This window comes from Symphalangus syndactylus, chromosome 18, assembly GCF_028878055.3.
Source record: "Symphalangus syndactylus isolate Jambi chromosome 18, NHGRI_mSymSyn1-v2.1_pri, whole genome shotgun sequence".
NCBI lineage: Eukaryota > Metazoa > Chordata > Mammalia > Primates > Hylobatidae > Symphalangus > Symphalangus syndactylus.
In genome coordinates, this window is record NC_072440.2 from 64,790,563 (window position 1) to 64,815,701 (window position 25,139).

Consider the following 25,139-nt stretch of genomic DNA (forward strand, 5'->3'; position numbering starts at 1 on the left):
GGGTTTTTTTTTTTTTTCCAGAACGGCACAGCTCAATTAATCCAAGCAACCAACAACCATCTATTGGGGACCTTCTAGCAGGAATCAGTCACCCACCTCTGGCCTCTCTGGAGCTTTACACTAGTGGGCAGAATGGACTCATAAATGGACACAGCTATAAAATGCCTCACATCATTCTCTGATGGCTAATTATATGTTTCAAACACTAATGTATCTAAGAATTAGGTGAGAATTGGATGTGGTAGGACAATCAGAGAAATTTTCTTACAAGTAGAAATTGAGATAGGCTCTGAAGGTTTGCTGCATAGTTTCAGATAAACAGAAACAATATCAGGGTGCAGTGGGCCCATTCCCTCCTACTAGACAGTACAGGTGCATGGGATATACGAGAGATATCTGGCCGGGTGTGGTGGTTCACACCTGTAATCCCAGCACTTTGGGAGGCCGAGGCAGGTGGATCACGCAGTCAGGAGATCAAGACCATCCTGGCTAACATGGTGAAACCCTGTCTCTACTAAAAATACAAAAAATTAGCCAGGTGTGGTGGCAGGCACCTGTAGTCCCAGCTACTCGGAGAGGCTGAGGCAGGAGAATGGCGTGAACCCAGGAGCTTGCAGTGAGCCGAGATAGCGCCACTGCACTCCAGACTGGGCTACAGAGCGAGACTCCGTCTCAAAAAAAAAAAAAGAGATGTCTCAAGTAAGAGACCCCTAAATTTCATTTTGGGGCAGGAGAGATTCAAACCCTACTTGTTTTGTCAAAGAGCAAAAGACCTCTTCTGTGACCTACTCTAAATCCTGTCCCTTGGATTAGGAGGCCTGCTACTGATGGGATTCCTAACTTGGGGTAGCCATCTCACCTCAATGAATCTGTTATCTTGTAAAATGAAGGGGTTAGATGATACCCAAAGTCTCTTATAACACCCAGAAAGATGGCTAAATCTTCATTCTTTGTAAGAATTTTTACTACTTTATAATAAAATTGATGGTTGCTACTATGGAGTATGAGCTATGCGATCTTAGGCAAGTTACTAAGTTTTCAAAACGTGTTATACTTTCTTTTTGAAATTCATTTTAATTTTTAAATATTTTATTTTCTCTTATATTTTTGAAACAGGGTCTTGCTCTATTGCCCAGGCTGGAGTACAATGGCACAATCACAGCTCACTGCAGCCTCAAACTCCTGGGCTCAAGCAATCCCCTCACCTCAGCCTCCCGAATAGCTGGGACTACAGGCATGTGCCACCAAGCCTGGATAATGTAAAAAAATTTTTTTGCAGCAACGAGATCTTGCTATATTGCCTAGGCTTGCTATGTTGCTAGGGTTAAAATGGCCAATTTTATGTTATATATATATATATTTAAACCATAATCTTTAAAAGTAATATACCAAAAGTAATTCACTCATATAAAGTGAATTATACACTTTAAATGAGTGAATTATATGGTTTGTGAATTATACCTCAGTAAGAGGATATTCTCCATCCCAACCTAAACTTCTGTCCCCTCCTCGGAGGCAACTATTTGTTTCTTAGCTTTCTTTCTAGAAAGATTCTAGGCATAAACAAGTACATCTTAAAATCTATCATACTTTTCATACAAATGAAAGGAAGTGATATACCATTTTATACTCTGCTTTTTTTTACTTAATATCTCTTAGGTTGTTGTGTATCAGCACATGCAGATTTACTGCATTCTTTTTTTTTTTTTTTTTTTGAAACGGAGTCTAGCTCTGTCACCCAGGCTGTAGTGCAGGGGCACAATCTTGGCTCACTGCAAGCTCCGCCTCCCGGGTTCATGCCATTCCCTTGCCTCAGCCTCCCGAGTAGCTGGGACTACAGGTGCCTGCCACCACGCCCAGCTAATTTTTTGTATTTTTAGTAGAGATGGGGCTTCACCGTGTTAGCCAGGATGGTCTCGATCTCCTGACCTCGTGATCCGCTCGCCTCGGCCTCCCAAAGTGCTGGGATTACAGACATGAGCCACCATGCCCAGCCTCGATTTACTGCATTCTTTTCCACTTCTACATAGAAGCCCACTGGAGGGACCAATCACACTTTATTTAATGAGTTATCTTATTGATGAATATCTTGTTTCTAGTCTTTTTTTTTTTTTTGAGAAAGGGTCTGGCTGTGTCACCCAGGCTGGACTGCAGTGGCATGATCACGGCTCACTGCAGCCTCCAACTCCCGGGGCTCAAGCAATCCTTTCGCCTCAGCCCCTAAAGTAGCTTGAACCACAGACAGGTGCCACTATGTCTGGTTATTTATATATTTGGTAGAGACGGACTCTCACTATGTTGCCCAGGCTGGTCTTGAGCTCCTGAGCTCAAGTGATCCTCCTGCCTCGGCTTCCTAAAGTGCTGGGATTATAGGCATGAGCCACCATGCCTGGTACCCATGGTTTTAGGCAGACACATGAATACATCATCTATAGGATCCTAGTTCTGGTGTTGCAGGGTCCAAAGGTTAGCACATGTTAAGTATTACTATTGCCAAACTGACTTCCTTAGAATCTATACCAATTTACACTCCTACCAAGAATTCATTCACTCACTTTTTTCATTCAACCAATATTGAGTACCTGTCATGAACCAGGCACAATTCTAGGTCTTGGGGACACAGCAAATGAGCAATAACAACAGGAATAAAAAGATAAAAATCCATTCCCTAATGGAGCTTACAGTCTCATAGAAGGAGAGGGCAAAAAGTAAAATATGTAATGTTTTAGGTGGCAATAAATGCTATGGTTGGCCAGGCGCGGTGCCTCACGCCTGTAATCCCAGGACTTTGGGAGGCTGAAACAGGGGGATCATGAGGTCAGGAGATTGAGACCATCCTGGCTAACACGGTGAAGCCCCGTCTCTACTGAAAATACAAAAAATTAGCCGGGCGTGGTGGCAGGCGCCTGTAGTCCCAGCTACTCGGAAGGCTGAGGCAGGAGAATGGCATGAACCCAGGAGGCAGAGCTTGCAGTGAGCTTGCCTTGGGCAACAGAGCGAGACTGCGTCTCAAAAAAAAAAAAAATGCTATGGCTAAAATAAGGCAGAGAAAGGAGTGCTGGCCATGGGTAAGGGCTGGTAATTTAAACAGGATGGTTAGGGTATAAAAATTCTAAGCCTCCGCTTCCTTATCTGTGAAGCAGGACAATAATAGTACCTATGCTGGCCAGGGGCTGTGGCTCATGCCTGTAATCACCGCACTTTGGGAGGCTGAGACGAGCGGATCGTTTGAGGCCAGGAGTTCAAGACCAGCCTGGCCAACATGGTGAAACCCCGTCTCTACTAAAAATACAAAAATTAGCTGGGCATGGTGGTGCACGCCTGTAATCCCAGCTACTTGGGAGGCTGAGGCAGGGAAATTGCTTGAACCCGGAGGCAGAGGATGCAGTGAGCCAAGACAGCACTACTGTACTCCAGCCTGGGTGACAGAGCAAGATTCCATAAAAAAAAAGTACCTATGCCATAGGATTGTTGAAGGAATTCAATGATACTATGTCTGGTATACAGTAAAAATTTCCTCAATGAAAGCTATTCTTATTATAAACAACTTTACAGCTAAGGAAAGTGTGGCCCAGGGATGAACAATTTGCCTGTGGTCTCAGGGAAAATTAGCAGTTGGGTAAGAACCAAAACCAGGCCTCCTGACCCTCCATGCAATGCACTTCCAAATATATCAAGGGACCAAAAGCACTAAGACACCATCCTTCTAGGGCTGCTAACGGACAATGTGGTTTTAGCTTCAACAGTGCTCTGAGAATGTGATTTTCAACATGCAAAAGAGGGGAGGGGAGATGTGAGAGTACACAAGGTTCATTAAGGAGAAGCAGGCCAACTTCACTCAGGCCTAAGGCTGAGCCTGCTGGGGTTTGCTCACAAGACATTCAGATCCAGGATAGTGTTCTCAGCCAAAGGCAACAAGAGTTCTGGCTGCTGCTGGCCCATCTGCTCTGATGAGACTCTCCCAAACCCTGGACTCCCATTGGTTTCATTCCAAGGAATCTCCTGGAGGAAAGATAAGCAGCAGTTAAGTCACAGCTGTAGAAATAATAAGATCTGGAGGGGCACTTATATCTGTTTGGCCGAGTTAGATTTTCAAGCAGGCCAAGTATGTGGTGGTGGTGGTCTCTCAACTCTGTGCCTTTTCCTCACCCCATGGCACCTCCTCTCCCTGTCCACAGCCAGATACTGTTTCCCCAGGCCTTCTGCCTACCCAGAGCCCTTTCCTTGTGTGGGTTCTATCCTTCCTTTAGCCCTATCCTTTCTTCAGTGAGTGTTTCATTCCCTCCATTCCTCCTTACTCCTACTTCAGAAATATATATATATATATATATATATATATATATTTTTTTTTTTTTTTTTTTTTTTTTTTTTTCTTGAGACGGAGTCTCGCTCTGTTGCCCAGGCTGGAGTGCAGTGGCGCAATCTCGGCTCACTGCAAGCTCCGCCTCCCAGGTTCACACCATTCTCCTGCCTCAGCCTCTCTGAGTAGCTGGGACTACAGGCGCCCGCCACCACGCCCGGATAATTTTTTGTATTTTTTAGTAGAGACGGGGTTTCACTGTGGTATCGATCTCCTGACCTCGTGATCCGCCCGCCTCGGCCTCCCAAAGTGCTGGGATTACAAGCGTGAGCCACCGCGCCCGGCCGGCATCTCTACTCTTAAGAAGGGAAACATAAGAAAGAAAAGGCACTTTGTCCCAGATCACTAGCCCCTCAGTTAGTTGAACATCATGGTGTAGATCTGGCTGTGAGTTTTCCCTGCAAGGCTAGAAAGAGGAAGATTGAGAAACATTCAAACAGATTGATAAAAAGGGTTCTTGAACTCAAATTTGAGGAAGTGACCTAAGAAGATTTCAAAAGATGTTATAATTATAAGCAAATCATGTGGATGTTTCCACTTCTGTTTAATCTGTGGACAATTACATTAACAGATGGAGCTTCTGCTGGGGCAATCTGAGAAAACTTAAAAAAAAACTCAGTGACTATCACTAATGTATACTATCTTTCAAGCTGGCATCCATGATCTTATTTTTTATTTTATTTTTTGAGACGGAATTTCGCTCTTGTTGCCCAGGCTGGAGTGCAATGGCGCGATCTCGGCTCACTGCAACATCCGCCTCCCGGGTTCGGTGATTCTCCTGCCTCAGCCTCCTGAGTAGCTGGGATTACAGGCATGCACCACCATGCCCAGCTAATTTTGTATTCTTAGTAGAGACGGGGTTTCCGCCATGTTGGCCAGGCTGGTCTCGAACTCCCAACCACAGGTGATCCACCCATCTCGGCCTCCCAAACTGCTGGGATTACAGGCGTGAGCCACCATGCCCGGCCATCATCCATAATCTTAACTTCATCCACAGAGAAAGGTAGAGAGCAGCAAGGGGAATTGAGACATGAGATTCTGAACTCTGAAATAATCTATGATAGTCACTACATCATTGTTCCTGCCTGAAAAAACAATCCAGACCCCAAACTTTTCTTCTTTGATGCCCTGCAATGGGGTTGACAATGAACTGTCACAGGCTTGAGCCTTGTGGCATCATCAGTACAGCAGAAACAGTTGCAGACATTTTGGGTGAAAAATTGACCAAGCCTGCTTATATCCCTCTGCCTGCTGGGACAAAAATATGGTCAGACTTCCAGAGTCAGCAGTGCATCCTAGCAGAGAAACACTGAAGGAGAGATGGCACTGTTTTCACGGAGTCTTCAGTGACTTTCCACTGAGCTGTGGGAAAATCTGACAGTTGACTGTAGCTGAGTCATAACCCAGAGGTCCTGACCACTCAGATATTTGAAGATTCCTTTCATTCCTTTCCCAAATGGGGAACCTGGCAAACTTCATTTGGTTAATTCCATTTACCTCCTGTTCCTTGCAACTACATGTAGGTATAGAGTAGTGTGCTCTCAGCGGTAGCAAAAGGGTATCAGAATAACAGCATATACACTTTGTAATTATAATAGCTTGTATTTACCTTCTACTTACTGTATGTTAGGCACTTTCTATAGATTTTTTTTTCATTGAATCTTTACAACTGTCCAGCAGGATATTTACGATTATTATCCCTAGTCTACAGATGAAGAAACTGAGGCTTAGAGAGGCTAATAACTTGCCCACAGTCACAGTCACATACCTTGGGTGTGAGGTGCTGAGTTTTAACCTAAACATTCTAACTCCAGAGTTTGTGCTCTAGCTACTACGTTATACTGTAGCCAAACACCAGCATGGATATCCCAAGCTCAAAGGCACTTCAAATACCACAAATCAATCAATTTTCCAGCTGAGAAAACAGGCCTAGTGAGATTATAGGAATTACCTAGTGATAGAGTCAGGGTTCCAGGCAGGTCTCTTCACTCTAGAGTTCTACACTCTCTCCACTGCATCAGAATACTTCAGGTTCGTAGCCAAGCCACGTGGTGCACACTTGTAGTCCCTGCTATGATTGCACCACTGCACTCCCGCCTGGGTGACAGAGTGAAATCCCATCTCTAAAAAAATAAAATAAAATAGAAAAAGAATGCTTTGGGTGCTCTCCATCATCTTGAGAATCTAGAGCTTTTCTGTATCTTATCCCTTATTCTTTAGGGAATGGAACTTAATTTTATATAAACATAAAATATTTTCACATAGTTTTTGTACAATATACTGATTTCCCAATCCTTCCCCCCTCAACTTTTTTACATAGACTTTTTTTGAAATGGCATCTTACTCTGTCATCCAGGCTGAAGTGCATGGCACAATCTCAGCTCACTGCAACTTCCACCTCCAGGGCTCAGGTGATCCTCCGCTACAGCCTTCTGGGTAGCTGGGGCTATAGGCACATACCACCACGCCCAGCTAATTTTGTGTTTTTTTGTATAGATGGAGTTTCACCATGTGGTCCAGGGTGGTCTCAAACTCCTAGGCTCAAGCAATCCACCTGCCTCGGCCTCCCAAAGTGCTGGGATTACAAGCATGAGCCACTGTGTCTGGCCTATGTAGACTTTTAAAGGGCATTTTAAGTTCACAGCAAAAGTGAGTGGAACACATAGAGCTATCTCGCAGACCCCCTGCCTCCACACACAGCCTCCCCTGCTACCGACATCCAGCACCAGAGTGGTGCATTTGTTACAACTAGTGAACCAACACTGACACGTCATTATCACCTAAAGTCCGTATGTTTGGATTAGGGTTTACTCTTGGTGTTGTATATTCTATGGGTTTTAGCAAATGTATAATGACATGTATCTATCATTATGGTATCATATGGTATAGTTTCACTGCCCTAAAAATCCCATCTGGTCTATTTATTCATCTCTTCCTCCCAAAGCCCCTGACACCCAGTGATTTTACTGTCTCCATAGTTTTGCCTTTTCCAGAATTACATGTAGTTGGGATCATATAGTATATAGCCTTTTCAAATTATTTCATTTAATAATAAGCATTTAAGGTTCTTCCATGTCTTTTCATGGATTGATAGCTTGTTTCCTTTTTTTTTTTTTTTTTGAGACGGTCACCCAGGCTGGAGTGCAGTGGTGCAATCTTGGCTCACTGCAAGCTCCACTTCCTGGGTTCACACCATTCTCCTGCCTCAGCCTCTCCAAGTAGCTGGGACTACAGGTGCCCGCCACCACGCCTGGCTAATTTTTTGTATTTTTAGTAGAGACGGGGTTTCACCGTGGTCTCAATCTCCTGACCTCGTGATCTGCCCACCTCGGCCCCCAAAGTGCTGGGATTACAAGCGTGAGACACCGCGCCCGGCTGATAGCTTGTTTCTTTTTAGCACTGAATAATATTCCATTATATGGATGTACCATACAGTTTATTTACTGATTTATCTACAGAAGGACATATTGGTTGCTTCCAAGTTTTAGCAACTGTGAATAATGCTGCCATAAACACTCATGTGCAGGTTTCTGTGTAGACATAAGTTTTCAACTCCTTTGACTAAATACAAAAAGACAATTGCTAGACCATATGGCAAGAGTAGGTTTAATTTTATACAAAACTGTCAAACTTTCTCCCAAAGTAGCTGTACTGTTTTGACTCCCACCAGCAATGAATGGGAGTTCCTGTTGCTCCACATTCTCATCACCATTTGGTGTTGACAATGTTTTAGATACTAATAGGTGTACAGTAGGATCTCATTGTTGTTTTAATTTGCAATTCCCTAATGATGCATGATTTTAAGCATTTTTTTCCTATGCTTATTTGCCATCTTCTTTGGTGAGGTGTCAATTCAAATTTTTTGCCCATTTTTTTTTAAGAGATGGGGTCTCACTGTGTTGCCCAGGCTAGTCTCAAACTCCCAGCCTCAAGTGATCCTCCCACCCCAGCTCCCCAAGTGCTGGGATTACAGGTGTGAGCACAAGCCTGGTCAACCTTTTTTTTTTGAGATGGAGTCTTGCTCTTGCTCTGTCACCCAGGCTGGAGTGCAGTGGCGCATCTCGGCTCACTGCAACCTCCGCCTCTAGGGTTCAAGTGATTCTCCTGCCTCAGCCTCCCAAGTAGCTGGGATTACAGGTGTGTGCCACCACACCCAGCTAATATTTTTTCATTTTTAGTATAGATGGCCACTATGTTGGCCAGCTGGTCTCAAACTCCTGGACTCAAGCAATCCACCTGTCTCAGCCTCCCAAAGTGCTGGGATTACAGGTGTGAGACACCATACCCAGCCTTCAGCTATGATTTTTCTTTTCTTTTTTTTTTTTTTTTTTTTTGAGACAGAGTCTCACTCTGTCACCCAGGCTGGAGTGCAGTGGTGCGATCTCAGCTCACTGCAACCTCTGCCTCCCAGGTTCAAGCAATTCTTCTGCCCCAGCCTCCTGAGTAGCTGGGATTACAGACAAGCGCCACCATGCCCAGCTAATTTTTTGTATCTTTAGTAGAGACGGGGTTTCACCATGTTGGCCAGGCTGATCTCGAACTCCTGACCTCGTGATCCACTTGCCTTGGCCTGGCAAAGTGCTGGGATTACAGGTGTGAGCCACTGCACCTGGCCCCAGCTATGATTTCTAGTAGTCAATTATTGAGTGTTTCCTGATCTCCGCATAATGCCCTCCTCTACCCCTCCCTTAGGAAATGACCAGCTAAGGCTCCAGTATGCTCCCTCAGTTCTCATCTCTAGGGAGGCTTTCCATCTCTAGGTCTTACCTGTGTAGTTTATTCTTTATATCCTGCCTCCTGTTATGGGGACAGTGTCCCTATTCCTCTCATGCAGTTTGTCCACAGTGACCTTGGCTCCACTAACCTTTCCAGCCTCTTCTGTATCCAGACCAACTTCACTTTCTTTAGTGAAGGATTAGAGATGGATAAGAGCCTGGAAACGGCCACGTGTAGTGGAAAGGGTTTAGTCTTAGTCAAACAATTCTTGACTCCTCTGGGTAAGTTAGTTAACCATGCTGAGTCTCATGCCCAGTGGATAGGACACCCCTGCTTATAAGGTGATAATGAAGGTTAAACATAAAACATGTAAAGGAGTTAGCCCATATCCTAGAACACAACAGATACTGATTTCTCTCTCTCTCTTCTGGCCTTTTTCCCACTTCTTACAAAAAATGTTTAAGAAAGCTTATTTTTAAAAAGCCCAGGCCACACACAGCAGCTCATGTTTATAACCCTAGCACTTTGGGAGGCTGAGGCAGGCGGATTGCTTGAGCTCAGGAGTTTGAGGCCAGCCTGGGCAACATCTTGAGACCTCATCTTTACAAAAAATTTAAAAATTAGCCAGGCATGGGTGGCATGCACCTGTGGCCCCAGCTACTCAGATGGTTGAGGCGAGAGGATCACTTGAGCCCAGGAGGTCAAGGCCGCAGTGAGTTGTGACTGCACCACTGCACTTCAGCCTGGGTGACACTGCAAGACCCTGTCCAAAAAAAAAAGGCCCTATTTCATCTTCAAAATAGGCCTTTCTTGCCCCCTATTCAATTCATTCTGATCACTATTTATTGAGCCAGGGACTACCTTTTCAATACTCTCTCAAACGCTGAATTCAACACATAATTGCAAATTGGTCTCACTGTAGCATTAATATTGCTGGACACTCTGACACTGGGGCCTGCTGATTCCTGCATCTCCTCTAACTTCTCTGAACATTTCTGTCTCAGGTATTTTATACTTCTCATCTTTCTACATCCTGATCTCTTCTATTCCCACGGCTTTAACAACCACTATTTGCTAAAATTTCCAGTTTTTTCTCTCTCTAGTCCAAATTCCAATCCTTAGGCCCCAGACCTGAATTTCCAGCTATTCACAGGGATCTCTTTCTGGAGGTCCCAGGGGCATCTTAATCTCCAAACTGGCTTTTTCTCCTCATGGCTGTTATTTCCTAAATGGCTTATATTATTAAACCAATGCTCAGGCAAGAGGCCAGAATCATCCGGAACGTCCTTGTCTTCTACACCTCATATTCTATGTTGCAGTCATCACAATCCCTTTGATTTTCATTTCCACAGTGGCTCTTGAATCCATCCCCACTCTATTTCTAGGGCTTTAGTTCAGTCCTTTATCATGTCTTACCTCAGATATTGCTGCAGACTGGGAGCCCTTATTGCCAGGCACTCACCCTGCTCATACCCTGCTTATAGCCCAGATTTATGTAATTAATAGATCTGAGAATATTAATCATCTGCTACAAAGTCTTCCATAGCACTAAGTGAAATACTAAATACTAGTATCTTTAGCATGCATTAGAATGGAAGTACCTCAACACTATTAAAGACCTTGTCTTAATTATTATATCCCATGGCATATTATTGTACATTAAATATTCATTAAGAAATGCTTATTAAATGAATGAATAAAAGCCCAGAACTATGCCATGTATGGTAGGGCATATGAAGGAAATATAGGATGGTCCCTGTCCTCTAGGAGCTTACACTCTTATTGGAGAGACAAGACAAAAACAAGAAACTGGGCCAGGCACAGTGGCTCATGCCTGTAATCCCAGCACTTTGGGAGGCCAAGGCGGGCAGATAACACTTCAGTCCAGGAGCTCGAGACTAGCCTGGGCAACACAGCGAAACCTGTCTCTACTAGAAATACAAAAATTAGCCAGGCGTGGTGGCACACGCCTGTAGTCCCAGCTACTTGGGAGGCTGAGGAGGAAAAATGGCTTGAGCCCGGGAGACAGAGGTTGCAGGGAGCCGAGACAGCATTACTGCACTCCAGTTTAGATGACAGAATGAGACCCTAGCTCCAAAAAAAGAGTAAGGAAAAAAGGAGTTTGCCTAAAATAAGAAAGCGTAACTTTTTTTTTTTTTTTTTTTTTTTTTTTTTTTTTGAGATAGAGTCTAGCTCTGTCACCCAGGCTGGAGTGCAGTCGCACGATCTTGGCTCACTGCAAGCTCCGCCTCCCGGGTTCACGCCATTCTCCTGCCTCAGCCTTCTGAGTAGCTGGGACTACAGGCATCTGCCACCACGCTCTGCTAATTTTTTGTATTTTTAGTAGAGATGGGGTTTCACCATGTTAGCCAGGATGGTCTCGATCTCCTGACCTCATGATCCACCCACCTCGGCCTCCCAAAGTGCTGGGATTTCAGGCATGAGCCACTGTGCCTGGCCAGAAAGCAGTAAGTTTTTTTGAGTGCTATAATAACACAAAAGTGGCCAGTTGCGGTGGCTCATGCTTGTAATCCCAGCATTTTGGGAGGCCTAGGCAGGCGATTACTTGAGGTCAGGAATTCAAGACCAGCCTGGCCAACATGGTGAAACATCATCTCTACTAAAAATACAAAAAATTAGCTGGGCCTGGTGGCACACGCCTGTAATCCCAGCTACTCAGGAGGCTGAGGTAGGAGAATTGCTTGAACCTGGGGGGCAGAGGTTGCAGTGAGCTGAGATCGTGCCACTGCACTCCAGCCTGGGCAACAGAGCAAGACTTTGTCTCAAAAAAAAAAAAAAAACAGTGAACATATACAAAAGCTATAATAGAAAAACTACCTTTTGATACACATATATACATACTCTTTTAATGAAGCAATCCTTTGAGAAAGATATTATCCCCATTTCACAGACAAAGAAATTTTGGCACAGAGCCATTAAAGAACTTCTTTGAAGTGACACAGCTACATGCAAGACGCTGTACTAAGCACTACTGACACAGATTAATAGTTCATGCTTTCAAATATCTCAAAAGCGAATCAAAAATTCTGAAACTAAATGATTCTCTCATAAACAATTACCTATACATCAATTTTGGGTATTGTAATAAATATACACATAAGATGGGAGTGTTATTTTAGGAATATTAAGCTTAAACTATTATGCTGAAAAGGCTCTACTAGAAGACAAACACACTGAAATACGAGAAATTAGCTTCCTAGCTAATACAGCTTCTTTGCTAACACAATGACGCAGGCAAGATCCAGGTAGGCAAGTGATGATGGTGGATGCCGTAAGACTGGAGAAGGGGCAGGATACAAGACATTTCACAAACAGGAATGACAGTAACAAGTTTAATGTAAGAACAAAGGATCAGGCTTAAGTTTTTAAGTCTTGGAAACTGAAGGATATTAGCAAAGACAAAGATACATTTATTTTAAGGTATGGTATACTGAGCCGAAGACTGCTTTGCTCTGAGAGAATATAATATAGATTCAGAAATGAGACTTTACAAATTGTTAGCAACCAGGCTTGAGTTGTATCTAAAGAAAGAATTTAAAAATATTTCAATTAGGCTCTGTGTCAGTGGGATGGCCTCTACATGTTTTCTTTGGTTTTATTTTCTCCTCACTCTCCACTGGTCTCTATTATCAATTCTGTTTCATCACCTTTTCCACGGAAATGAAGTATGATTACAAAGTAACAAAGCTGAAGTTTAAGCATACAAGAATTTATCCAAAACTGATTCCAAAAATGTTGTTTTTGCTTTAACACTTTTCTGGAACTTCTGTGTTGGAGTTGCTTTCAGAGTCCATCTACAATCCCAACAAGGAAGCCAATTATTTCACAGTCACACTTTATTTGTGAACACCTCTAACCTGATCATCCATTAACTTAGCTCAGAGTTAATTTCTGTTTTTTCAAAAGTAAAATCTACCCTCAAAAAAAAAAAAAAAAAAAAAAAAAAACAGATTTCTTGAGTAACCAACACTAAGGTTATTCCAGGGGTTGTGCTCCTTAGGCAACTTCATGAGAGGCTTTCCTGTAGGGGAGACATGGAGAATTAACATGTCTGAGCCCTTACTGAGAGCTGGGCATTGGACTGCTAATTATTTCCCAGACCTGCTTTTCATGTAATCCTTGAAGCAATCATTCAAGCAAGTACTGTCATCTCATGATAAAGAAGAACAAAAGAAAGTTCAAAAAAGTAACTTATATAACTAATACATAGCAGAGTTAGAACTTTAAAAACACGATTTTGCTACTGTACCATGCTGCTTCTAATAAAATAAGAACACTGCTTCCCAATGAACAGAAAAATGATCAGTTAAACAGTATCATTACTATATAATCCTATATTATATGCCTATAGCTTTAATAGTCTTTTAACATCATTTGGTTCCCTGCCACTTTCTGTAGTGATTAACTCAGGAAAATACTGAGAGAAATATGAGCAACCAGCCATGAGAGTCTGTCATAGATTTTGAGTTAAGTCTGACAGAAACAGAATGTAACAAACAGAAATGTCTTTGGAGCATCAGGCTTGACTCTCTCTGATTATACTAGAATAATATGGGTTAAGTACATTATAATCCAGGTCAACAAGCAAATAGTATTTCTTTCCCTTATACATCTTCAAATGGAGGCTATTGTATATTTACCACCAGGGCTTTATTCATGCACTCTTAGTTGAACACAGACAATACGTTTTACTTATTCCTCCTTTGAATTCTACTCATTTACCACTGGAACACTATCCACATTTATATATAGCAGCCTCAAACTATCTTAAACTGAGTTGGAAGACTGCAGGCTTAAATTATTTAAAAGAAAAACATTTCCACTTGTCCTGCCAAGTACTTGATCAATGCTCACTTAAGTGATGTAATCATCTCCTCTCATTTTGTAAGCTCTATTCTCTCTTTTCAGGTGACTAAGCAGTCTGCAATCTTCCTTCCTTTAATTGAATAATTTTCAGGCTTGTGTCTTATCCTTCCGGTTTTTACAAATTCATGCAATCATTTTCTCCTGTGACTACAGTAAAGGGTTTTATGGCTACGGTCCTCTCGTTAGCACACACGTCTCTAGAACTCTCTAGATCTGCTACACACACACTGTCTCAATGCAGCGTTTTATCTACTCTTGTGTTCCAAATAGACTAGCTACTCTACAATGGCTATCTTTTTCTGCTTGTGGTCTTGCTTTTCCTTCTTTTTGATTGATCTTCCTGTGCCCTCCACACATCCCTCTGGCTCAGATATCTTTTTTCTCCCACTTCTGGACCTGCACGGTACTTTTGGTAATGTTATCACCTACTATTGTAAACACAGCTACTGTTTATCCCACCTCTGGACCTGCACGGTACTTTTGGTAATGTTATCATCTACTATTGTAAACATAGCTACTATTTATCCCACCTCTGGACCTGCATGGTACTTTTGGTAATGTTATCACCTAATATCGTAAACATAGCTACTGTTTATTAAGCACTAGCCATGTGCTGTGTTTGGAGCCTTATGTACGTAACACAAACTATCCAGCTTTTCCCCCTACCCCTCACAATGCACCTTCCAGCCCCTATAAAGTCTGTCACTTACAGGCCTGGCACAGTGCCCAGCACGTAGCAGGTGCTCAAGAAATGGAAGGCATTATTATCATAATTATGAGAAAAAGCACCATATGACTTATTCACGTTTGACCCCAATGTCTGGTTCATTTGATATTTGTTTACAAAACTAGGCAATGGGCTGGGCACGGTGGCTCACGCACTTTGGGAGACCAAGGCGGGAGAATCATTTGAGATCAGGAGTTCAAGACCAGCCTGGCGAACATAGCGAAACCCTGTCTCCACTAAAAATACAAAAATTATCCGGGTGTGGTGGCACATGCCTGTAATCCCTGCTACTTGGGAGGCTGAGGCAGGAGAATGGTGTGAACTCAGGAGGCGGAGCTTGCAGTGAGCAGAGATCGCGCCACTGCACTCCAGCCTGGGCGACACAGCGAGACTCCGCCTCAAAAAAAAACAAAAACAAAAACAAAACAAAACACATCTAAGCAATTAAGAGAATAAATGTTGAATGGTTGTAAGGCATCTGTAAGACAAACTGTGCAGCTTGCCATGGACTACTGAAACTAACTCTTTCCAGAGTCTGGACAGGACAAGTACATAGTGGGGCTGCGTTGCCCAGATGCATGGCCTGGAATTCCGGCAAGAAGCTCTTTTTGGCTAGTGACTACAGAGGCTGAGTATAGAAAAGGGCCTTCAGTGTGTTGCTCCAACACAGGTCAATATCAGTTTGGCTCCCTCGGTGCAGAATGTGTGGTCAGACCAACTCACTGGGATCAGAGAGAAACATGAGACTGTAAGAGAGGATTCAGATGATGAAGGGATTCCTGATTCTTAGAAATGAAGGCTGTAACTGTTGCACTCACACAGGCCCAAAGGTGGGGCTCTGGGGCTCTGGGATTTAGCAATGGCAGTCTAGGAAATAGTCTATGTTAGTCTGGCAAGATGTAGCAGGACATGCCAGTCACAGTGGTGTGCTCCTATAGTCCCAGCTACTCGGGAGGCTGAGGTGGGAGAACAGCTAGAGTCCCAGCGTTTGAGACCAGCCTGGGTAACATAGCGAGAACCCATTTCAAAACAAACAAACCAAAAAACAACTCACAGAAAAGAGGCAGCAGGACACAAAATTCAGATTCCAGATTCAAGTCTTTGGCAATGCTAAGTTTAAAAGGGGGCTGTGCACTGAGATATCATAAAGAGACTAGAGTTTAAGGAAACAAGAGATTCAAGATTAGAGCACAAAAAGGTTTTTTTGTTTTGTTTTGTTTTTTTGAGACAGGTTCTCACTCTGTCACCCAGGCTGGAGTGCAGTGGCACAATCACAGCTCACTGCAGCCTCTACCTCCTGAGCTCAAGTTATCCTCCCACCTTAGCCCCTCAGGTAGCTGGGACTATAGACACATGTCATCATGTCCAGCTGATTTTTTTTTTTAAAGATGGGGTCTCATTATGTTGCCCAGGCTGGTCTCAAACTCCTGGGCTCAAGAGATCCTCCCACTTTGGCCTCCCAAAGTGCTGGAATTACAGGTGTGAATCACCACGCCCAGCCACAGAAAGGTCTAATGCCCTAAACTAGTTATTAGATTTGGGACATTAATTCAGGCAGGGCTAGCAGCAAGCAAGGTTGAGATCTGAAGTACGAGTCAGATTCTAGGACTAAGGGCAGAACTAGTCTAGTGTTTAAGGTGGGGCTGAACTTGCCAGTGGTGAGTTTGTTGCTGGGGCAGAGAACCTGGTAAGTTATTACAATACTGTAAGCCCTCCACAATGAATCATTAGTATACCTTATTAACTTCTCAGAGTACACAATCTACTTTGCTTCAGTATAAAGTATTTTAAAATGCCAATTATCTGCAGATGGTGAAGTACAGAACATAAGTCTGTTAGGCCTAACTTAACAAATACATAATTCTTTCTACATACTTGTTTCACCCCTGGGCTGTGTACCTACTTGACCTCTTAACCCCCATCCATTTTTGTCCCCTTACGATTCCCCAGATACAACCACTTGCAATTTGAAATTGCTCTTTGCAACCATGAGATAGTTGTTTCATCCCCAGATTCTGGGACTAGAACTCTTTTCACCATTAGGTTCCAGAAACTAAGGTCCAAATAGTCTTGCAATAAAGTGTTTCCTTTAAACCAAATCCAACCAAACACAGTTTTAAAAAAGTTAATAATAAAATCTTCCCATCATCTGGTTCTTCAGTAAGCTCACAGTTACTGACTTTTACTTCATCAAATACCAGACTGTCTTGTATTGTTCTTTGGCTTATTTATGGTTCTTTGGATTTGACATCCCTAAGGTTTTCTTGGTTCATGTTACAGCAATATACAGAAATCACAGACTGTAATTCAACTACCCATCTGATGATTGACTATCTTCTACAACACTCCCACCAAGTGGTCATCTGGACCATACCTGAACACCCTGAATGAGAACTCATCACTTGCAGAGACTGCCTATTTCATTTTTTTTTTTTTGACATCATCTAATGAAAATAACTGTATTGGCCTGAAACATGCCTCCCTAAGTTTATTGAGACAGAGTCTTGCTCTGTAGCCCAGGCTGGAGTGCAGTGGCATGATCTCAGCCCACTGCTACCTCTGCCTCCCGGGTCCTGGTTCAAGCAATTCTCCCGCCTCAGCCTCCCAAGTAGCTGGGATTACAGGCACATGCCAACATGCCCAGCTAATTTTTGCATTTTTAGTAGTGACAGGGTTTCACTATGTTGGCCAGGCTGGTCTTGAACTCCTGACCTCATGATCTACCTGCCTCGGCCTCCCAAAGTGCTGGGATTACAGGCATGAGCTACCACGCCCGGACTCCTCCCTTAGTTTCTATCCATTGACTCCAGCTCCTCTCCTTACGGACATGTGGAACAAATAAAAACCTCTTATATGTGGCCCCTTCAGAAATCTGAATGAAGTGACAATATCCTTCCTAAGTTTGTTTGCCTTGTTTTGCTAAATATATGTTCCCAGTGCCTTTTACATTTTGTTGTTGTTACTGTTAGATCTCTCTTTTCTGCATATTCAAGATGATCTATATGTCGTGTAGCTATCCCAGAGCTAGATTAATTTCAGGTGTGCTCTGGTCAGCACAGAACAGAATGAGATAGTCATCTTCCTTGTGTTCTGCACACTATACTTCTCATAATGCAACCTAAGATTATAACAGCTTTTTTTGGCAGCCACAACACACTGTTGACTCACATTGAGCTTCTAGTCAACTCAGTACCCCTAATTCAGCCACACATACTGCTGCTAGGCCCAATACATACTTCTGCAATTGTTTTAGCGGGGAAGAGGTGGTAAAGAGAAAAGTTTATTTATCACATTGATACTTCATGAAATTTGGGGCCCAAAAATTCAACCTGGGATTTTGCATTCCTGTCATACATAAGCCTATGCTTAGTTTGCTATCCTAAATGATTAGACAAACTAGTGATGAGTCATGGACTAGAGTTCAGCTTAGGCTAGTCAGCTTTGCTTTGTTTCATGGTCTCATGCAGCCTTCTCAAAATTACCGATCTTTCAAATGTATGCTATTTATCCCGAGAAGAACTGGTGGAAAGACTATAAATGATTCAATGCAAAGCCACTATCACCACTGAAAAAAACAACGCAAAGGTAAGTATCCAGTACGTTAAAGATGGTATATTTATAATTTGCTATGGAAGAATTATACCTAAATACCTTCTCCTTGATTAAAAATAGCATCTATAGAGATAATGCTGTATAGATTTTCAAAGGTATTTCAACTTAGCTTATTCCATTCCTTCAAGAAAGTGGGGAAGGTATCATTATCCTCATTTCTAGTTCAGTTCAGTCCTTATTGTACCCATGGTATTCCCACACAAGTGAGACCCAGCCCGTGTGATTAAGGCATTCATATCCAGGGTGTTCTCATTTCTAGTCCAGTTCAGTCCTTATGGGACCCATGGTATTCCCACATAAGTGAGACCCAGTCCGTGTGATTAAGGCACTCGTATCTAGGGCGCTCTCCTCTAAGTGTCAGGCAACATCTGCTCTGCTTGCCCTTGCCATCTGGATTTTAAAAAGGATCTCATACTCCGGTAATCATAAAATCATAGAATCTATGAGAATTAGTCTAATATCTTTAAAGATTAGGAAGAGGTATCAAATAATGCACCTAAAGCTGCAGTTACCTAATAGTAAAATCAGGATTAGAACATATTTATATTCTAACCAGTATTCAGACCAATCTTCTTTCTCTTAAACTACTATTTCTCAAGATACAAGTAGGTAACTGTTATCTACAGCAAGGACATTTCTGAAAATGGGATCTGAGATACACATTCTCTGCAACTCAAGAATGTTATGGCTAAGGATCCCACCAAACTCCGAATCCAAGGGAATATGGGCCAGGAAGCTAATCAGAGAGGGATGAACCATGAGATGCTGAACCAGCAGCTTCCCAGTAAACAGATATTTGCTATATGAAGCAGCTCCCTCAATATCTACCATTGTTAGAGCCACTCGAGGATTTAGACTACTTGTGTTCTAGATAACCAGGCTGCAGAGACAGCTAGAAGTCATGTTGAAAGGAAATAATTATAAATCTGCTACAGCCAAAGGTGGTCTTTTTCAAAAGCAGGCTAAATAAGCCACTGAGTTAATATAGCTAAAGGAACCCGGTAAGTGACTATGATTACATCAGTGCACTCCAGCCTGGGCAACAAATTGAGACCTTGTCTCTAAATATTTATCAATACTGATATGGTGTTCAATTTGATTTAACAATCATTTATTGAGTGCCAGTTATATGCAAATCACTGTAGACTCAAAGACATGCCATACCTTTATCCTCAAGAAACAACAGATTCAGGTTGGACATGGTGGCTCATGCCTATAATGCCTATAATCCCAGCACTTTGGGAGGCCAAGGCAGGAGGACTGCTTGAGCCTTGGAGTTCAAGACGAGCCTGAGCAACATAATGAGACCCTGTCTCCAAAAAAAAAATTAAAAAAAATTAAAAAAAAAGGGGGTATGGTGGCTCGTGCCTGTGGTCTACTTGGGAGGCTGAGCTGCGAGGACCGCATGAACTCAGGAGGTTGAGGCTGCAGTAAGCCATGATTGTGCCACTGCAGTCCAGCTTGGGTGACAGAGTGAGAGACCCCACCTCTAAAAATAAATAATAATGACAATAATGTTTATTTCAAAATAGCCACAAAGAAATGATAAATATTTGAGGTGATGGATATGCTAATTGACCTGATTTGATCATTCCGCAATGTATACATGTATCAAAACATCACATTGTGCCCCATAAATATATACAACTATTATTTGTCAATTAAAAATAAAATTTTAAAAATACTTTTTAGAGGTTTAATATGAATAAAGAAGGTTTACTATGAGTAAAGCAGAGCTGGTCATAAGAGGAGATGAAACCCACAACAAAAACAAGGGACAAAAAGGAGGCTGCTAAAATGGGGGCCATAAAACCTTATTTGTCACAATTTTGGCTGGGATGGCCTTGCTCTGCTGCAAAATCCATTTTTGGTAAGTTTGGGTGGGCTACTCCAAGACTTTTTCATGTGAGACGCTTAAGTCTACATAAGGATAAAAACAATAAAAAACGCTAGTGAAAAAAGAATTGTGACTTCTGGGCTGAGGAATGCAATGTAGGGACAAATTAACCCAGAAATTGGGTTTTAGAATGTTGCTTAGAAATTGGATCACCTCAGATCTTTTTTCCCTTGACTATAAGTAAAATATTGGCTCTTACAGTTTCTTTCCAGTAAATACCATGTTTAACTTGGAAATCTGACAAATACCAAAAACCCTATCCCCTTACCTCACAGTATTATTGGATGATCAAATGCGACAAGATGATGCAAAAGCCTTTTGTGTGTTGTAAAGTGCTAAATGAGGGCATAAACAGCCCCTCTGGGTCATAGGAGAAGACTGGTGGGATCTCCATGTCATGGCCCTTATTAGAATTGTTCACCATTGATCATCATAACATTTTAGTTCTTCAAATGTTAATGAGTAAAAATAGTACCTTACTATATGATCCAGCAATTCCACTGCTGGGTATATATACAAAAGAAAGGAAATCAGTGTATCTAAGGGATATCTGCACTCGCATCCCATGTTTGTTGCAGCACTGTTCACAATTGCCAAGATTTGGAAGCAACCTAAATGTCCATCAACAGATGAATGGATAAAGAAAATGTGGTACATATACACAATGGAGTACTATTCAGCCATAGAAAGGAATGAGATCCTGTCATTCGCAACAACATGGATGGAGCTGGAGGTCATTAAGTGAAATAAGCCAGGCACAGAAAGACAAACCACATGCTCTCACTTATTTGTGGGAGCTAAAAATTAAAACAACTGAACTCCTGCAGATGGAGAGTAGAAGGATGGTTACCAGAGGCTGGGAAGGGTAGTTGAGGATGGGGGAAAAGTGGAGATGGTTAATAGGTGCAAAAAGTAGTTAGAAAGAATGAGTAAGATCCAGTGTTTGATAGCAGAACAGGGTGACTATAGTCAATAATTTAATTGTACATTTAAAAATAACTATAAGAGTATAATTGGATTGTTTGTAACACAAAGAATAAATACTTGAGGGGATGGATACCCCACTTACCATGATGTGATTATTACACACTGCATGTCTGTATCAAAGCATCTCATGCACCCCACAAATATATATACCTACTATGTCCTCACAAAAATTAAAAATAAAAAAATTTAATTACCTATGCACATTACTTTTTAAAAAGTACTTTAAATACCTTCCCTAAGGACTGAAATAAACACACATTGTGAATTTAAAAGTAATACCTAAAAACAGACACTAATACTTTTTTTTTTTTGAGACGGAGTCTCGCCCAGGCTAGAGTGCAGTGGCGCAATCTCAGCTCACTGCAAGCTCCATCTCCTGGGTTCATGCCATTCTCCTGCCTCAGCCTCCTGAGTAGCTGGGACTACAGGCACCCGCCACCACGCCCAGCTAATTTTTTGTATTTTTTAGTAGAGACGGGGTTTCACTGTACTAGCAAGGATGGTCTTGATCTCCTGACCTCGTGATCTGCCTGCCTCGGCCCCCCAAAGTGCTGGGATTACAGGCGTGAGCCACCGCTCCCAGCTCCACTAACACATTTTTAAAAATAAGCTCCTTCTGCAGAACCAGCTTCTATAATGAAACTGTTTCCTCACAAATAAGCATATAGAGGAATTTATACATGGCCAGATTATTAGAATCATATTTTATTAGAATTAGGACAAGACTTACATCATCTCTATAGACTGTCTCACCAGTTCCCTCCCCTCCCCAATTTTTTTTTATTATTATTTTTTGAGATGGAGTCTTGCTCTGTTGCCCAGGCTGGACTGCAGTGGCACGATCTCAGCTGACTGCAATGTCTACCTCCCAGGCTCAAGTGATCCTCCTGCCTGAGCCTCCCAGTAGCTGGTATTACAGGCATGCACCACCATCCCCAGCTAATTTTTGTATTTTTAGTAGAAGATGGGGTTTTGCCATGTTGGCCAGGCTGGTCTCCAACTCCTGACCTCAAGTGATCCACCCACCTCAGCCTCCCAAAGTGCTGGGATTACAGGCCTGAGCCACCGTGCCTGGCCCCTATCTTTTTTATAACAGGAAAACTGAGGTTAAAGTAGAACCCAGACTAAACTGCAGGTTTCCTGACTCCTGTTCTAAGTCTCTTTTCTTCTATAATTTTTTTAAAAAATATTTCAAACATAAAGAAAAGTATTGGTAATAATAAGCATCCAGATTTTTTAAATGTTAATATTGTCATATGTCTCAGATCTCTTAAAAAGAATTAAAACATTATCTATCAACAGATAATTCCTATTCTTCTATTTCATTCCCCTATCTCCCTCTCCAGAGGTATCCATCATGTTGAGGTTGTGTGTATTCTGTCCTTCCTGCCCATGTTTGTATACACTTAACCAAATTATGGGTTATACATCCTTAAACCACACCATGTTGCCAGAGAAAGAGTTGTTCTTCCAAACAAGGAAGAATCCCTCACTCTAGTATGCTTGCATGCAGTTATAACCTTTTGGGTTGGTGGGATATTTCAGAAAGAAACTAGGGCAAAGCCTTAAGTCTTTTTAAATGATTACCACAGAGCCGAGTGCAGTGGCTCATGCTTGTAAACTCCGCACTTTGGGAGGCTGAGGTGGGCGGATCACCTAAGGTCAGGAGTTTGAGACCAGCCTGGCCAACATGGTGAAACCCCATCTCTACTAAAAATACAAAAATTAGGCGGGCGTGGTGGTGTGTGCCTGTAATCCCAGCTACTCTGGAGGCTGAGGCACAAGAATCACTTGAACCCAGAAGGTGGAGGTTTCAGTGAGCTGAAATCGCTCCACTGCACTCCAGTCTGGGTGACAAAGGGAGACTCCATCTCAAAAAAAAAAGCAAAAAACAAAATGATTACCACAGAGCGAGCTAGTGAAGTGTCTTGCTATCATTCAGAGTAAAAAGTAAATTGGTCAAATATAAACATTTTTAATACAACTTTTTAAATCCTAAGTTTTATTTATGAAACACTGGTTTATAATGAACTAGTATGAATGACCTGTCACTGAACAATAGGGAAAGATGAACTAAACAATTTAACTAGTAATAATAGCTTCTACTACTGCTTTGAGGTCCAGCTCAGTGTTACCACCTTAATGAATTTGTCCATGATTCCAGAGTTGATTCCTTCAATAATCATTTATTGAGTGCTAAAGTCCTCTGGATACAAAAGTAGATCCGGTCCATTTTCTGAGGACAGCACAGAAATAACTACACAATACTGTTTAATAAATATAACAAGAGAGCTATCTATCAAGGCCTGGGGAAGCCTAACTTTTTCTGGGACAATTGGAGAAGTCTTTACAGAAGAAGTGATGTTTCAACTGCATGGTGGAGGATGAGAAGGCGGTCACAAAATGAAGGATGAAAGGTGATTCCAGGTAGGGATACACCGAATGAGAGGATACAAAGGATGGTAAGATACTAGTTTTAGAAAGACAACTAAGGATAGACATTGGAGGTGGAGAGACAAGTTAGAAGACTGGCAACAATTCAAGCAAAAGATGACAGGAGGCAGACATGAGGAGGGAGGAGGAAGGATATGAACAAAATCCAGGAGATAAATTTAGCAGAACTTGATGCCTGATTGTATGGGGGAAAGAAAGAACATGGAGGAGTTGCAGATGACTCTCAAAAACTTGGCAAATCAGTGGGTGGTGAGGCCATTACTGAAATAGGGAATACAGTGCAGAAGATAAGAGGCTGGGCGCGGTGGCTCATGCCTGTAATCCCAGCACTTCAGGAGGCTGAGGCAGGCGGATCACCTGAGGTCAGGAGTTCAAGACCAGACTGACCAACATGGTGAAACCCCATCTCTACTAAAAATACAAAAAATTGGCTGGGTGTGGTGACACACGCCTGTAATTCCAGCTACTCGGGAGGCTGAGGCAGGAGAATTGCTTGAACCCGGGAGGTGGAGGTTGCAGTGAGCCAAAATCGCGCCATTGCACTGCAGCCTGGGTGACAAAAGCGAAACTCTGTAACAACAAAAACAAAAGAAGATAAGAGCCTGCTTGAGAAAGGAGGTGAAAGTTCATTCGGTTTGAAACATTTTGAGTTGGCTTTGAAGCCTCTTCCATGAGACCTCCAACAATTTCTCTAAGCCAGAAATCACCTCTTTGCACTCCATAGTATCTTTTTCATCTCAAATTATTTAAATCTGCTGTATTTACAAGCTTGTCTTTCCTTTTTTTTTTTTTTTTTGATACGGAGTTTTGCTCTCATTACCCAGGCTGGAGTACAATGGCGTGATCTCAGCTCGCTGCAACCTCTGCCTTCTGGGTTCAAGCGATTCTCCTGCCTCAGCCTCCCCAGTAGCTGGGATTACAGGCATGCGCCACCATGCCCGGCAAATTTTTGTATTTTTAATAGAGACGGGGTTTCACCATGTTGGTCAGGCTGGTCTCGAACTCCTGACCACAGGTGATCTGCCCGCCTTGGCCTCACAAAGTGCTGGGATTACAGGTGTGAGCCAACGTGCCCAGCTGTCTTTACTTAATTAAATCACAGAGAAAAGGTACTAGGTCTTATCTGTCTTTATATGGCTCTCTTGGCAGTGCCTTACACATAGAAAGTCCTCAGAGTTTGCATTCTTGAGAAGGCAGCTCCATCAGATACTAGAAACTGTCAGCTAACATTTATCAAAACAAGGAACAAAACTTGTGAGTTAGCGGCTGAAACAAAATACCTGAAGTATAATATTTTTAATGTTAGTAACTAATTCTAGATATAAATTAGCTCCCTTTGTGCACATTTTACTTGCCTCTTTTTTTTCTTTGAGATTGCGTCTCACTCTGTTGCCCAGGCTGAAGTGCAGCCGTAAGATCATAGCTAGGGAGCCTCGAACTCCTGGGCTCAAGCGATCCTCTCACCTATGCCTCCCAAGAAGCAGGTGCACACCACCATG

At 42.4% G+C, this 25,139-nt stretch overlaps 1 long non-coding RNA gene across 2 annotated transcripts in view; it reads right to left on the minus strand.

Annotated features, from left to right (window-relative positions):
- Positions 1-25,139, minus strand: part of LOC129467709 (uncharacterized) — a 52,200-nt gene that overhangs the window by 26,089 nt on the left and 972 nt on the right. The window contains exon 2 of one of the 2 annotated variants that reach the window (XR_008652437.2): positions 6,312-6,483. The exons of the other annotated variant lie outside the window; for it this stretch is intronic. This is a non-coding gene — a long non-coding RNA (uncharacterized lncRNA). The remainder of the gene's footprint in view (positions 1-6,311; positions 6,484-25,139) is intronic. 2 annotated transcript variants of the gene reach the window in all.